Source organism: Triticum urartu, chromosome 3 (assembly GCF_003073215.2).
Source record: "Triticum urartu cultivar G1812 chromosome 3, Tu2.1, whole genome shotgun sequence".
Lineage (NCBI taxonomy): Eukaryota > Viridiplantae > Streptophyta > Magnoliopsida > Poales > Poaceae > Triticum > Triticum urartu.
Window position 1 is genome coordinate 711549459 of NC_053024.1, and position 13960 is coordinate 711563418.

A 13960-nucleotide genomic window follows, 5' to 3' on the forward strand; every position below is an offset into this window, starting at 1 on the left:
GAGAACCACTGCGATTGTGCCCCAGTTGAGCTGGGTCGAGCACCTCAGTAGAGAAAGCTAAAACTGACTGTCATGATGAAGCGAGAGCTGGTCGCTGTTCGAGAGGTTTTTCGAGTCCCTAACGACTTATGCCGCTTAGAGCGAGGAGCCGGCTCTGTCCGGCCAAGGCATGGATAGCGCCCCGAACTCGGTCTTCCGAATACCAGGGGCTTCGCCGAAATTTAAAATTATATAATTCTATGGCTAAGTGAGAGTGTTCATGCATTATAGTCTGATTGCCTTGTTCGTTGGGCTGAGCGCCTCCCTCGAAGGACCCAAACATGGGAAAAAGAGCGCTCAGGTTTATCCCCGAACACCCCAGCACTAGCGGCACGGGGGCAGAAGCCGACGACTTGCCATCTCTCAGAATTGATAAACAGCCGCATAGAAGGTAATATTTTAAATTCCAACAGCATTGCGTAGCGCATATGAACAAGTTTTCAGCGCACAGGACAAAACGAGCAAGTTTCACTCAAAAATTACATCCCTAGAACATTCATCCGACACAAGGCAGGCACCCTTCAGAACATCCTTATAATAATTCTCGGGCTTGCGATGCTCTTTCCCCGGCGGTGGCCCGTCCTTCACAAGCTTCTCAGCATCCAGCTTGCCCCAGTGCACCTTAGCACGGGCAAGGGCCCTACGGGCACCTTCAATGCAGTACGGCGGATGCCAGCCGAGAAGCCTGCATACGCATATTGACTCCTTTTTGTTAGACTCCTGTGAATTTTATTTGATCCTCTATTCGGCTTTTCTTCCTGAACGCCAAACAGAGCATCAGGGGCTACTGTCTATGCGGTAATATTATTTACACATTCTTTACTTACCTCAAAGCTTGTTAGAAGGCTAGTACAAGCTTCAGTCAGTCCACTCTTGGCGGACTGAACCTTCTGGACCACCGCACTCATAATGGTGCGGTGCTCCTCCTCGATGGAGGCGCCTTGGAGCGTCTCCAACAGATTGTCCGACGCCTCCGGTTGGACGGGGGTCACCGACATTGTGGGCTTGCTCCTCTTGGAAGGAGGTCCCCCGCCGGACTCTGGAACCTTTGAAGGTTCCGGAGCGGTGTCCGGCCTAGAGCCGGACTTGGATCCCTGGGGGGTTTCATCCCCTTTACTCCTGGAGTCCGGGAGGTCGCCTTGCGGCGCCTCCAGGACCACCTCCTCCCGGCCTGGAACCTGTTGGGACAACACTTTGATGTCGTCCGTAGGGCGGGGAAGGAAGCCGTCGGAAGCGAGTTCACGTCCGACGAGTCCAGTGAGCCGCTCGACGACGCGTCGAGCCGGTCTTTGGGTGGGCTGCATAAACATATTCGACATAAGGGAAAGTTGTGCAATAAACGAATGCTATGAATTACTCTGGTATCCGGATACTTACGATTTTGCCAGGGGCTTGGCCCTGGGCAGCCACTCCTCTCCGCCGTCGTCGGCGTCGGTGGAGTAGTCTGGAGGAAGGGTTTTCCCCTTCTTGGACCCTCCGGCCTCCCCAGAGAGGGCGGCCTTCCTTTTCTTCTCTCCTCCCGCTGGAGGGGGAGAGGTCTCTTCTTCTTCCTCCTCGTCTTCACAGGAGGAATACACCTCGGAACCGTCGGATGATGGTTCCGACACCTCCTGGCGCCGGGCACTCCTTCGAGTCCCCGTGGCCTTTTTCGCGGCCTTCTTCTCCGGCACCACATAGGGTGCCGGAACCGGCAGCTTCGCCAAGCGAGCGTCCGCTGGGCCTTCGGGCAAAGGAGCCAGACAGTTGATCTGTCCGGACGTCACCTGCCAATCCTGTCAAAGGTAAGGGAGCTTAGATCCCGCATGGAATCAAACTATGAAAAACTGATACCCTGTAAAAGGAAAAAAAACAGCTTATCGCATGAGCGTGACGCTGCGTACTGAATCCGCGATCCTCGGTAGCGGATGCGGGGGCCTCGGCGCCCTTGAAAAGCACCTTCCAGGCATCTTCGTACGTCGTGTCGAAGAGCCTGCTCAGAGTTTGGTGCCGCGCCGGGTCGAACTCCCACAGGTTGAAAGCCCGTTGTTGACACGGGAGGATCAGGCGGATGAGCATAACCTAGAAAATGTTGACAAGTTTGAGCTTCTTGTCCACCAGGGTTTGGATGCATGTTTGGAGTCCGGTCAGCTCTCCTTTTTTACCCCACGACAGGCCCGTCTCCTTCCAGGAGGTGAGCCGCGTAGGGGGTCCGGATCGAAACTTGGGGGGTGCGACCCATTCGGGGTCGCGCGGCTCGGTGATGTAAAACCACCCCGATTGCCACCCCTTCAGGGTCTCCACAAAGGAGCCCTCGAGCCATAAGACGTTGGCCATCTTGCCCACCATGGCGCCTCCGCACTCTGCCTGGTTGCCGCGCACCACCTTCGGCTTGACATTGAAAGTCTTGAGCCATAGGCCGAAATGGGGGCGGATGCGGAGGAAGGCCTCGCACACGACGATAAACGCCGAGATGTTGAGGACGAAGTTCGGGGTCAAATCATGGAAATCCAGGCCATAGTAGAACATGAGCCCCCGGACAAATGGGTGAAGAGGGAAGCCCAGTCCGCGGAGGAAATGGGGGAGGAACACCAATCTCTCATGGGGCCTAGGGGTGGGGAAGAGCTACCCCTTTTCGGGAAGCCGGTACGCAATGTCGTTAGACAAGTATCCGGCCTTCCTCAGTTTTTTGATGTGTCCCTCCGTGACGGAGGAGACCATCCACTTGCCTCCCGCTCCGGACATGGCTGGAGAAGGTTGAGGTGGGGAGTGCGGACTTGGGCACTGGAGCTCGAGTGCGCGAGAATGGATAAGCAAGGGCGGAAGAAGGCGTAGGTGAAAAGGTGGATCCTTATCCCCTTATATGGGCGGACGCAACTACGTGTCCCCACCAGCTTGGTAAAACTCGCTTATCTCCAAGCGCCGTAATCAATGGCGCGGTTGGGTTACCCACGCCCGTATTGATGAGAATCCCGGAATAAGGGGACACGATCTCTGCTTTGACAAGACGTGCCAAGGAAACCGCCTCGCATGACGCGCTGAGGTGGGATAATGAAACGACTCGGATAAAGGCTTGGCCATGGTGTGTCACACTACGGAATACGTCAGCAGATTAGATTTGTGTAAATATTATTCTCTCTATGGCAATATGTGGAAACTTATTTTGCAGAGCCGAACACTATCTTTGTGTTCAAAATCTTCTATGACGTACTTGGAGGAGGAACCCGCCTTGCAATGCCGAAGACAATCTGCGCGTCGGACTCGTCGTCATTGAAGCCTGGTTCAGGGGCTACTGAAGGAGTCCTGGATTAGTGGGTGTCCGGATGGCGGGACTATACCTTCAGCCGGACTCCTGGACTATGAAGATACAAGATTGAAGACTTCGTCCCGTGTCCGGAAGGGACTTTCCTTGGCGTGGAAGGCAAGCTTGGCGATACGGATATGCAGATCTCCTACCATTGTAACCGACTTTGTGTAACCCTAACCCTCTCCGGTGTCTATATAAACTGGAGGGTTTTTGTCCGTAGGACAACATACACAACAACAATCATACCGTAGGCTAGCTTCTAGGGTTTAGCCTCTCCGATCTCGTGGTAGATCTACTCTTGTACTACCCATATCATCAATATTAATCAAGCAGGACGTAGGGTTTTACCTCCATCGAGAGGGCCCGAACCTGGGTAAAACTTCATGTCCCTTGCCTCCTGTTACCATCCGGCCTAGATGCACAGTTCAGGACCCCCTACCCGAGATCCGCCGGTTTTGACACCGACCTGGAAGGTGCTTTTTAAGGGCGCCGAGGCCCCCGCATCCGCTACCGAGGATCCCGGATTCAGTACGCAGCGTCATGCTCATGCGGTAAGCTGTTTTTACCTTTTACAGGGTATCAGTGTTTCATAGTTTGACTCCATGCGGGATCTAAGCTCCCTTACCTTTGACAGGATTGGCAGGAGACGTCCAGACAGATCAACTGTCCGGCTCCCTTGCCCGAAGGCCCAGCGGACGCTCGTTTGGCGAAGCTGCTGGTTCCGGCACCCCATGTAGTGCTGGAGAAGAAGGCCAAGAAGAAGGTCACGGGGACTCGAAAGAGTGCCCGGCGCCTGGAGGTGTCGGATCCCTCATCCGACGACTCCAAGACGCACTCCTCCCATGAAGACGAGGAGGAGGAAGAAGAGACCCCTCCCCCTCCAGCGGGGGAAGGGAAGAAAAGGAAGGCCGCCCCAACTGGGGAGGCCGAAGGGTCCAAGAAGGGGAAAACCCTTCCTCCGGACTACTCCACCGACACCGACGACGGCGGAGAGGAGTGGCCGCTCAGGGCCAAGCTCCTCGCTAAATCGTAAGTATCCGGATACCAGAGTAATTCATAGTATTCCTTTATTGCACAGCTTACCCTTATGTCGAATATGTTTATGCAGCCCACCCAAAGACCGGCTCGACGCGTCGTCGAGCGGTTCACTGAACTCGTCGGATGTGAATTCGCTTCCGACGGCTTCCTCCCCCCGCCCTACGGACGACACCGAAGTGTTGTCCCAACAGGTTCCAAGCCGGGAGGAGGTGGTCCTGGAGGCGCCGCAAGGCGACCTCCCGGACTCCAGGAGTAAAGGGGATGAAACCCCCCAGGGCTCCAAGTCCGGCCCTAGGCCGGACACCGCTCCGGAACCTTCAAAGGTTCCAGAGTCCGGTGGGCGACCTCCTTCCAAGAGGAGCAAGCCCACCGTGCCGGTGACCCCCGTCCAACCGGAGGCGCCGGACAATCTGTTGGAGGTGCTCAAAGGCGCCTCCATCGACGAGGAGCACCGCACCATTATGAGTGCGGTGGTCCAGAAGGTTCAGTCCGCCAAGAGCGGACTGACTGAAGCTTGTACTAGCCTTTTAACAGGCTTTGAGGTAAGTAAAGAATGTGTAAATAATATTACCGCATAGACAGTAGCTCCTGATGCTCTGTTTGGCGTTCGGGAAGAAAATCCGAATAGAGGATCAAAATGAAATTCGCAGGAGTCTAAGAAAAAGGAGTCAATATGCGTATGCAGGCTTCTCGGCTGGCATCCGCCGTACTGACTGCGGAAGTGGACACGCTAAAGCAGAACCTCGAGCAGTCCGAGCAAGAGCTCGGGCGTGCCAAGAAGCAACTCGAGGAGAAGGAAGGTAAGAAATACCTTGTTTTAAATATATATAAAAAATGCAATTGCAAAAAATGACAGGATCATCGTGGCTATTGTAGGGGCCACGTCTGAGGTGGCGACCCTTAAGCAAGTGTTGGTCGAGGCCGAGAAGAGGGCGGCCATGGAGCGCACTGAGCGGGAGAAGTATGAGGCCGAGGTTGGCAAGGTGCGGCAAGAGCTCCAGGCTCTCATGGAAAAACATGAGAGTTTGGAGCTTGACTCAAAGACGCGGGTGTCCGAGCTCGCGGTGGCTATTGAAAATGCCAAGTATGCCAAGGCCGAATCCCAGAAGACCCTCCAGGAGTTGGATGAGGTGAAAAAGATAGCGGTGGGTAAGGCATTCTTTATGCAAAGCAAACACATAAACGTAAGTTACTTGTTACTTACCCGAATCCGGAGCTCTCCGGGAGCATTCGCAGATCTTCCCCGTAGCGTGTCCGATGCCGCCGCATTCTGTTGAGCCGAGGAGGGCAGCTCGACGGAGAAGGTGTTCTGGTCTCAGTATGCTGAGGCCGGACACCCCGTGCCCCCAAGCGACCAGCTGAAGCAACTGGTCGAGCTCCACAAGGCAGCCGAAGAAGCCATGAAGGGCCTCATAGTTCGGCTGTGCCCTGGAGAGGCTCTGCCTGGGAGCTATTTCAGGCTGGTGTGGCGGCTGGTGGGGGCCTGTCCAAGGCTCGAAGTCATCAAGTGCTCCGTCTGCATTGAAGGTGCCCGTAGGGCCCTTGACCGTGCTAAGGTGCACTGGGGAAAGCTGGATGCTGAGAAGCTTGTGAAGGACGGGCCACCGCCGGGGAAGGAGCATCGCAAGCCCGAGAATTATTATAAGGATGTTCTGAAGGGTGCCTGCCTTATGGCGGATGAGTGTTCCAGGGATGTAATTTTTGAGTAAAACTCGCTCGTTTTGTCCTGTGCGCTGAAAACTTGTTCATATGCGCTAAGCAATGCTATTGGAATTTAAAATATTACCTTTTGTGCGGCTGTTTATCAACTCTGAGAGATGGCGAGTCGTCGGCTTCTGCCCCCGTGCCGCTAGTGCTGGGGTGTTCGAGGATAAACCTGAGCGCTCTTTTTCCCATGTTTGGGTCCTTCGAGGGAGGCGCTCAGCACAACGAACAAGGCAATCGGACTATAATGCTTGAACACTCTCACTTAGCCATAGAATTCTATAATTTTAAATTTCGGCGAAGCCCCTGGTATTCGGAAGACCGAGTCTGGGGCGCTATCCACGCCTTGGCTAGACAGAGCCGACTCCTCGCTCTAAGCGGCATAAATCTTTAAGGACTCGAAAAACCTCTCGAACATTGACCAGCTCTCGCTTCATCATGACAGTCAGTTTTAGCTTTCTCTACTGAGGTGCTCGACCCAGCTCAATTGGGGCACAATCGCAGTAGTTCTCCTAGTGCTACCTTAGCCGATATAGCGGAACGTAAGGCACCAAAACATAGGAGCCGGGCAAACCCAACTATTGACCCAAGACATGATTCGGAGCCGATGCATATAATGCTATAAGTTCGGGGTGCCGCACTTGTTAAAGTGTTCGGACTTCTCACACCATATTGAGGGGTACTAAAGCCCCCGGCGTATTTTGGCCGTACCAAAGTGTACGGGTGCAACATGTCGTCAAGGAACATATATTTGTAAAAAAAGTAATGCAAAAATAGACAGAAGCTATGCATTGTTTATAAAAAGGGCTGTGATCAAAGCGGAACGATACAAATAATGTGATAAGCAAAAGGTTGGACTATTTTAACATGTCCGTTCCAGGGGCAGGCTGCGGAATGGTATGCGAAACAGGTATACTGCTCGTGATAGAGACCACCTGGGAGTTCCGTAATGCGGCATGGCTTGTCTGCTTCCCTGGTTCTTGCATCGTTTGTGCGGAAATTGAACTGCCGAACAGGCCTTCCGAAGAGTGGAGTCTTGAAAGTAAGAGAAAATTGAAAAATCGGTAGCCCCTGGTGCGGTTTAAGCCGTGTTTCAGGCGTGCCATGATGGTGCCCCTCCCCCTGTACCCATGGTATTTCTAGAGCGTAGTTATGTACGCGAAGTACTGGTGTCGCATTTTTGCGAGGGCTCGGGTTGGGGCCGCATTGCTACGCCCGCTCGGAACGTGCCAGGTGGTCTTGTTGTAGGTTACTCCAGGCGCGCTTGATGGTGTCCGGACGTTTAATGGCCAGACTGGAGAACTGCCTGGAGAGGGCTGCTTTGTACTTCCGCTGCAAGGGCCGCCGTGTGCTCCTCCGTTCGGAGGGAGCGTTCGGTGTTTCCATTGACCGTAATTACTCCTCGAGGGCCTGGCATCTTGAGCTTAAGGTATGCGTAGTGCGGTACCGCATTGAACTTGGCGAATGCGGTTCGTCCGAGCAGTGCGTGATAGCCACTGGGGAATGGGACTATGTCGAAGATTAACTCCTCGCTTCGGAAATTATCCGAAGATCCGAAGACCACTTCAAGTGTGACTGAGCCTGTACAGTTGGCCTCTACACCTGGTATTATGCCTTTAAAGGTCGTTTTGGTGGGCTTAATCCTCGAGGGATCTATGCCCATTTTCCACATTGTATCCTGGTAAAGCAGGTTCAGGCTACTGTCGCCGTCCATAAGGACTCTAGTGAGATGAAATCCGTCAATAATTGGGTCTAGAACCAATGCGGCGAATCCGCCATGATGGGTGCTAGTGGGATGGTCCCTTCGATCAAAGGTGATCGGGCAGGAGGACCATGGGTTGAACTTTGGGGCGACTGGCTCTATCGCGTATACGTCCCTTAACACGCGCTTCCGCTCCCTCTTGGGGATGTGGGTTGCGTATATCATGTTCACCGTCCGCACTTGTGGGGGAAAACCCTTCTGTCCACTGTTGTTCGGCGGCCGGGGCTCTTCGTCGTCATCGATATGCAGCCCCTTGTCTGTATTTTCGCCATGTAACTTGCCTGCCTGCTTGAACACCCAACAATCCCTGTTGGTGTGATTGGCCGGCTTTTCGGGGGTGCCATGTATCTGGCATAAGTGGTCGAGTATTCGGTCCAAACTGGACGGGCCCCTATGATTTATTTTGAATGGCTTTTTCCGCTTACCGGATTTATAGCCTCTGAATCCGGCATTAACTGCCGTATCCTCAGCATTGTCGCTGTTAGTGCGGCGCTTCTGCTTGTTGAGACGCGACCTGCCACTACTGTCCCTGGTATCCGAATTACCTGGGTTCTTGGTCATATTGTTGCTACGAGCAAGCCAGCTGTCTTCTCCCGCGCAAAAGCGGGTCATGAGTGTCGTGAGTGCTGCCATAGATTTCAGCTTTTCCTGTCCAAGGTGCCGGGCAAGCCACTCGTCACGGATATTGTGTTTGAAGGCTGCTAGGGCCTCAGCGTCCGGACAGTCGACTATTTGATTTTTCTTTGTTAGGAACCGTCTCCAGAATTGCCTGGTCGATTCCTCTGGCTGCTGAATTACGTGGCTTAGGTCATCGGCGTCCGGTGGTCGCACATAAGTGCCCTGGAAATTGTCGAGGAATGCGGCTTCCAGGTCCTCCCAACAACCGATTGATCCTGTTGGCAAGTTGTTAAGCCAATGCCGAGCTTGTCCTTTAAGCTTGAGTGGGAGGTATTTGATGGCGTGGAGATCATCGCCGCGGGCCATGTGGATATGAAGGAGATAATCCTCGATCCATACCGCAGGATCTGTTGTGCCATCATATGATTCGATGTTTACGGGTTTGAAACCCTCGGGGATTTGATGATCCATTACTTCGTCTGTGAAGCATAGTGGGTGTGCGGCGCCTCTGTACTGGGCTATATCACGACGTAACTCCAATGAGCTTTGTCTACTGTGTTCGGCTCTATCGGATTTGTGTCCGGTGTGACGGTTACCGTCTCGAGTCATGGGGCGCCCACGCGATCCGTAGATCGATCTTGTTTGCCTTGCCTTGTCCTCCAACATATCTCGCAGGTCTGGCGCATTTTCCCGTGCCTTGGTATGGGGTGCGGCTTGAGTGGAGGGCTGAGAGGCCTCTCTGTCGCGGCCACGAGGTGGCCGGTCGGCCGTATCAAGTGCTGGTGATGTAGGTTTAAGTGCTTCCTCCTCTAATCGGGTAGCAACCTATGCTTTGGGTAGCTCTTGGAGGGGCGTTCGAGTTTATGCTCTTGGGCCGCAAGGACTTCAGTCCATCTGTCGACTAGCAAATCTTGATCAGCTCTAAGTTGTTGCTGTTTTTTCTTGAGGCTTCTTGCCGTGGCCATAAGCCTGCGTTGAAAACGCTCTTGTTCGGCGGGATCCTCTGGCATGACGAATTTGTCATCGTCGAGGCTTGCCTCGTCTTCGGAGGGAGGCGTATAATTATCGTCCTCGACCTCTTTGTCTGCCGCTCTCTCATGAGGGTTGGCTTCTCCATCCTCCTGTGCTGAATCTTGCTGGAGGGGATTTTCTTCGGCATTCTCCGGAGTATTATTATCTCCCGTGCTGGAATCACCGTATTTGCTTTGGCGGGATTTTGAGCGGCGCCGCTGGCGCCGGCGCTTAGGCTGTTTCTTGGAGGGGTCATCCTCCGCTGTTCCATCGCCATCTCCTTCTTTTGGGGTGTCCACCATGTATATGTCATACGACGAGGTGGCTTTCCAGGGCCTAATAGGCGCTGGTTCTTCATCGTTTCCTTCATCGGTGTCCATACCGTCGATGTCTTCGGAGTCGAAGTCGAGCATGTCGGTTAAATCGTCGACAGTGGCTACAAAGTGGGTGGTGGGTGGGCTTTGAATTTCTTCATTGTCCGTATCCCAACCTTGCTGGCCGTAGTCCGGCCATGGCTCTCCTGATAAAGAGAGAGACTTTAGTTTCTTCAGAATATCGCCGAAAGGCGAGTGCTGAAAGATGTCCACGGCAGTAAACTCCATGATTTGCGCCCAATCGAATTCGATCGGCAGGGGCGCGGAGGGTTCGGAGTCCGAAGGGGAGCCCGGCTCCTTGGAGTCACGAGTCTCGCGGAGTGCGGGGCTGGTGTTCGGCTCGATCACCGTTGAGATCGCAGCCCCCGAGGCGGCGTTCAACCACCCATCCTCGATCGGTGTAGTTGGCTCCGAATTAAGGGTCGAAGCCGATGCGGCTGCGGCCTCCAGGGCACCGTTCGGCGGCAGAGCTAGATCATGCTTGTCGTGACAGTGCGGCGCGCTCGGCAGTGGCTCAAATCCGTCGAGGATCAAGTCCCCGCGGATGTCGGCCGTGTAGTTTAAACTTCCAAATCTGACCTGACGGCCAGGGGCATAGCTTTCGATCTGCTCCAGATGGCCAAGTGAATTGGCCCGCAGTGCGAAGCCGCCGAAGACGAAGATCTGTCCGGGGAGGAAGGTCTCACCCTGGACTGCATCACTATTGATGATCGTAGGAGCCATCAAGCCTCACGGCGACGACACAGAGGAACTCTCAATGAAAGCACTAATGTCGGTGTCAAAACCGGCGGATCTCGGGTAGGGGGTCCTGAACTGCGCGTCTAGGCCGGATGGTAACAGGAGGCAAGGGACACGAAGTTTTACCCAGGTTCGGGCCCTCTCGATGGAGGTAAAACCCTACGTCTTGCTTGATTAATATTGATGATATGGGTAGTACAAGAGTAGATCTACCACGAGATCGGAGAGGCTAAACCCTAGAAGCTAGCATATCGTATGATTGTTGTTTTGTATGTAGTCCTACGGACTAAAACCCTCCAGTTTATATAGACACCGGAGAGGGTTAGGGTTACACAAAGTCGGTTACAATGGTAGGAGATCTACATATTCGTATCCGCCAAGCTTGCCTTCCACGCCAAGGAAAGTCCCTTCCGGACAGGACAAAGTCTTCAATCTTGTATCTTCATAGTCCAGGAGTCAGGCCAAAGGTATAGTCCGGCTATCCGGACACCCCCTAATCCAGGACTCCCTCAGAGGTCTTGGAAGAGTTTGACATTGCTTAGTGCTGAAGCTGATCTGCAGGACGATGGCTTCACCGAAAGATTCAAGTTTGACTCAACTCCTCCAAGGAATGCTCACTTGCGTCGGACTCCCTCACTTGAAGACTCTGACTATTCGTCCTCAGCTGCGACAGTGAATGCCAGAGTCATCGATGACCAAGATGATGCAACTTCACCTCCTCCAACTTCAGCGCGTGTCGACACTGCACCAAGTTCTTCTGCACCACCGGACCTCAACGACGACCCTGCTGCCTCGCCCACCTCATGGGAACGAGTAGGCGCTCTATGTCTTCAAACCTTTTTGGTCCTTACTGACAAAAGGGGGAGAAGCATATGAGTTTGATAGTCTTCAAGCGGGTCATATGGGTGGGTGGCTTTTATTTTGCTACTTTCAGTGTTTACAACTCTCGCTTTTTGATACATTTGGTTCTTTGAGTTGTAACACTTAAACTCGATGGTCGTCTGCTACTTATTTGCTATTCTGTGATGCGATGATAAATTCCGCATGTGCGATGATAACTTCCGCACTTAGGTCATTTTGCAGACGTCCATTTTTCATTATGCATGTCATTATCTTCGTTATATCAAATCATGCATGATGAATTGTCATCATAAGTTGAAGAGGATCTCCACAAGTACAACCTGCCATGTGCATTTGCATTCCAAAAGCAAATTACTTATATGCACATCTTCAGGGGGAGCCTTTGCCACTTATGAAGACAATACTATCCTTTACAATTTCACATATTTTATATCCCCGTTGAAAACTTCAACCAGTTTGTCATCAATCACCAAAAGGGGGAGATTGTAAGTGCATCTAGTGCCACCCCTAGTTGGTTTTGGAGTATTGACGACAAACCTGGTTGAGGGACTAATGTGTTTGTGAGAACTGCAGGATAACACAGGTAGAAGTCCCTCATTGATTCGGTTTTCCTACCAGAGATGACCCCTAAAAATGTATGAAGACATTGAAGTCAAAGGTGGTATGTGAAGACATTCACATTGAAGACTATGACAAAAGAAGACATCGTGAAGACTATGGAGCGCAAAGACTTAGTTGTTTCGTCGTTCTTTTTCTTCTTTGTTGAGTCATAGGAACCACCGTACTGTTAAGTGGGGTCCAAGAGAACCAGTCAGAATGACTGAAGTGATGCTTAACCAAAATCCTATGTCTTCGAGTGAAGACAATGAGAGCAAATCTTTATAGCTGGATAAGTCAGCTTTGCTTTGAAAGATCGTGGATGTCGCCTAGAGGGGGGGTGAATAGGCGTTTTAAAATAATTATGATTTAGGCTTGAACAAATGCGGAATAAACCTAGCGGTTAATTTGTCAAGCACAAAACCTAAAACAACTAGGCTCACCTATGTGCACCAACAACTTATGCTAAGCAAGATAAGCAACTATGTGATAGCAAGATATATGACAAAAACAATATGGCTATCACAAAGTAAAGTGCATAAGTAAGAGCTCGGGTAAGAGATAACCGAGGCACGCGGAGACGATGATGTATCCCGAAGTTCACACCCTTGCGGATGCTAATCTCCGTTTGGAGCGTTGTGGAGGCACAATGCTCCCCAAGAAGCCACTAGGGCCACCGTAATCTCCTCACGCCCTCGCACAATGCAAGATGCCGTGATTCCACTAAGGGACCCTTGAGGGCGGTCACCGAACCCATACAAATGGCAACCCTTGGGGGCGGTCACCGAACCCGTACACTTTGGCAACCCTTTGGGGGCGGTCACCGGACCCGTCAAATTGCTCGGGGCGATCTCCACAACCTAATTGGAGACCCCGACTTGCCCGGAGCTTTACACCACAATGATTGAGCTCCGAACACACCAACCGTCTAGGGGCCCAAGCACCCAAGAGGAACAAGCTCTAGGGTACCAAACACCCAAGAGTAATAAGCTTCTCAACTTCACTTCCACGTATCACCGTGGAGAACTCAAACCGATGCACCAAATGCAATGGCAAGGGCACAAGGAGTGCCCAAGTCCTTCTCTCTCCAAATCCAGCAACTAATGCTAGGGAGGAAAATGGAGAGGAAGAACAAGAAGAGAACACCAAGAACTCCAAGATCTAGATCCAAGGGGTTCCCCTCACATAGAGGAGAAAGTGATTGGTGGAAATGTGGATCTAGATCTCCTCTCTCTTTTCCCTCAAAAACTAGCAATAATCCATGGAGGGATTGAGAGTTAGCAAGCTCAAAGAAGGTCAACAATGGGGGAAGAACATGAGCTCAAAAGGTTAGGTTCAATGGGGAAGAAGACCCCCTTTTATAGGAGGGGGAAAATCCAACCGTTATGTGCTCAGCCCGCACACGAGCAGTACTAGCGCTCCTGGTCCCGGTACAACCGGGACTCACAGTATACGTGCAGAACCCTACCATGCGGTACAACCGGGCGACCAGGCGGTAGCACCTGTTGAGAAGAACAACCGGACCAACCGCCCAGCCACCGCTCAACCACCGCATAGGAACAGAAGGGAGTCACCCCTGAGTGCGGTAGTCGAGCGGTACCGGGCCGGTGCAACCGCATGGCCTTGAGCGCTCGGGCGGCTAAGTCCTAAGCGGTCGAACCGCTTCGGACACCGGTGGTACCGGTACGACCGGACCAACCGGGCCACCACCGCCCGAGTACCGCATCAAAACAGAGGCCTGACCAGTACTTGGGCGGTGCCTGGCCGGAACAACCGCCCAAGTCTTTGCTGAGCAAGTTGGCGGTACCATCGCCCGGAAGCAGCGGTACAACGGTTGAGAGCTCCAAGCGGTACTACCGCTGGGGCACGCGGTACTACTGCTGGGACCAGACAAAAACCACTCTCAAGAAAACCAGAACTGCCATAACTTCTGCA